Source organism: Neophocaena asiaeorientalis, unplaced genomic scaffold, assembly GCF_003031525.2.
Source record: "Neophocaena asiaeorientalis asiaeorientalis breed wild unplaced genomic scaffold, Neophocaena_asiaeorientalis_V1.1 scaffold15, whole genome shotgun sequence".
In the NCBI taxonomy this organism is placed as follows: domain Eukaryota; kingdom Metazoa; phylum Chordata; class Mammalia; order Artiodactyla; family Phocoenidae; genus Neophocaena; species Neophocaena asiaeorientalis.
The window spans coordinates 13,236,820-13,239,848 of record NW_020185328.1 but is presented as its reverse complement, the minus strand read 5'-3'; the positions used below and the strand labels follow the sequence as shown (position 1 = coordinate 13,239,848).

Below are 3,029 nucleotides of genomic sequence, written 5' to 3'. Positions count from 1 at the left end.
TTAGGTCACCACAGAGCATTGAGTAGAGTTCCCTGTGCTATACAGTAGGTTCTCATTAGTTATCTATTTTATACACAGTAGTGTATATAACATACATCTTTCTTTTATTCCAAATCATCTCTGAGGGAAATTGATAATTGTTAACATGTGTGTATGTGTGTTTATATTTACTTGAAAATATGCATTTTTACACATGTTACCTTAGGACAAACACCAAAATATTAGCAGAGGTTAACTCTGAAAGAAGAGATTAAACATGATTTTTCCTGTTTTGGAGTTCTTTTGTGTTTTTCTTACATTCCAAAATACGTATTATAATCTTGGATTTCTTTCATAATATAAAAAAATGTTATGTTTTAGAAAATAGTAGTTGTCAAATCCATAGTTCATTCAGTCTAAGGTTTTCAGAAAACAGATATGGCTGCAAAGCTTGATCAACATCAAAGAGGAATATTTTCTCAAAGTCTTAATTTCATTTATTATGTTTTCTTTTATCATACATTTATTTAAACATATGGGAAATGATATATTTTTTGAGCCTTACTTCAAATTATTGGCAATGTCAATCTATGAAAAAGACAGGTATTTTTTTTTCCCCCATGAAGTGAGATCGTTTTCAATCTGCCATAACATGTGCCCACACATCTTCACTCTGAAAATGTAGTATTCAAGTTAAATCAGGGCAGATTATTCCTTTTTGACTTTTACAACTGTTATGCTGCTGCCAGAAGTCTTCTCGGCATTTGCTTTGAATTCTGTCTTCAGTGCATCTCTCACTGCTTTTGCACAGATCTGGGAGCACTCAAGGTAGCTGAGTCCAACCTGTCACCAATATGCCACCGTGATGTTATGAGTGGAGTCCCTCCCACCGAATCGCAAAGATGAGGTCAGTGCCGGCTCAGTGTGCAGCCTACCTTGGGAAATGATATTGTTAGCTTGCAGTAATACTTGAATATATAAAATAAAGGCTATAAAGCACTTGGGGAAATTTAATATGTTAATTTCATGTTATACTTTTTTATTGTTTAATATTAGTAATGAATTCCATTAGTTTCATAAGTATGCTGCCGATCGGGTCAAGAGATCTAGTTTGCTTGAAACTTAACTCACATTTTTACCCTTTATGGTTTCATATTCCAAAATTTGGTGATGTTAGAGAAGATAGGTATTAGCCCCTCATAGACAATTTCCTTTTAGATGGAGAGTGCCCAATCCGTTTATTAATTGGCCCACTTGGCTGTTAATTCTCAGGGGGGCTGGAACTATGTTTTGTTCACTCTTATATACCTGTCAGTTGGTCCTGTGCAAGGCATTTAGCACTGACTTGATAGAATGGAAGTTTCTATGTGTTGGCTTTCTTGATGTTTGCCCACCAAAACCTGATCTGTCCAAAGTCATCCACATCTCAATTAATAACATCTCTATCCTGCTGTACTCTCTTGGGTTATAACCTGTGGATTTATCCTTAATTCCAATCTTTCCCCATATCCTATCCATCTGTATATCCAAAGTGTATTCAGAATCCAACTTCTCATTGCATTCACTATGATCTCAGACTTCTCCACTCATTTGGATTATTACAATAGCCTCATGACTTCCTGCTTCCATTCCTCTACACTTGAATTCTATTTACTCTAGTGCAGCCACAATCATTTTCTTAAAATGGAAATTAGTCCACATCCTCCTTTTTCAAAATAATTAACAGCTCCTATTTCACTGAGTAAAAAGCCAATGGCACACAAAGTTCTACCCAATCTTGCCCTGAACCTCTCTGACTTTTCCAACTACTATTCTCCCCAACTCCCTACTCTCCAGCCATCTGGTCTCTTTGCTCTCAGTGAAGGCTGCAGGAGCCTTAGAAACTTTGCACTCTATCTAATATCCATAAGACTGAATCCCTCACCTCAAGATTTTACTCACCTGTCATTTTCTCATTGGGGCTTACCTTACCATCCTATTCAAAATTTCAACCTCCAACTCCTTGCTTGCCCCCTTGGTTCCCTTTTTCTTGTTCAATTTTTTTTCCCTTACAGAATTTATGACCTTCTAGAATACTGTATCTCTATATCTACCTATCTCTCATCTACCTATCTATCTCATTTAGTTAGCCTCAGTCTATTAAAATATAAACTTCAAATCAGGTTTTTCTTCCCCCCACCCCTCTGATTTATCTCAAGTGTCTAGTACAGTGACTGAAATATATTTGATGAGTGAATGAATGAATTGTATTGTCTTGTGTAAAAGTGTAAAGTGTTTCTGTTATTAAGGTGTAATTGCCACCTTATTTCATATATGCCAGTATTTTATTTTAGTGCAAGATGTCATTGACCTTATTTGTTTATTGAATATTTATGCAACCACACTGACTGTATCCTTTGCTTCATAATAAGGAATACACTGGTTAGGAGAATCAGAAGGATATGAATGTTGAGGCAAAGCTCATATAGTGGAAGCAGTAGTTGAATATATTATAAAATAGTTCTGATAGCAATGTGTTTAATAATCTAGTGACTGGCTAACTGATAAAATGTGATTCTAGGTTCTTAACACTTCATTGAAGGAAACTACTTTTAAGGTTAACAAATAGGACAAGAATTAGTGAAACTATTTAAAATTCATTTTTTGCAGGCTTGAAACACATAGTCTCTCACAAAAATAAACTGTTTTATCATTAAAGTTAATTTAATTTATAAATATAACCCTAAACAAGGTAAATATTCATAATGGTTGACCTGTATAAACAAGTAGACAAGTACATAAAATAATAAATGTATGTTTTTATATAAAGGGCACATTCATGTTAGATGGTGATAACACATGCTTTTCCTGATTATAATGTAACAGAGATGTTAAATAGTCATGTTAACTAACTTTAACAAAAAATATAGTGTAGGTATTATTCCATTTTCAGGTGAGGAAATTAAGGATTTCAGTCAATTCCCTAATGAACGAACAGGTGAAATCCGCATGCCCTTTGTTCCCTCTTTATTCTTTCACCAATATTTTTCAACAACTATCTTCTATTATCC

The 3,029-nt window shown here is 34.4% G+C and overlaps 1 pseudogene; it reads right to left on the bottom strand.

Moving 5' to 3' along the window:
• Positions 1 to 687: 687 nt before the first annotated feature.
• LOC112392750 (ATP synthase subunit epsilon, mitochondrial-like) lies at positions 688 to 1,927 on the bottom strand (annotated as a pseudogene).
• Between the last annotated feature and the right edge of the window lie 1,102 nt (positions 1,928 to 3,029).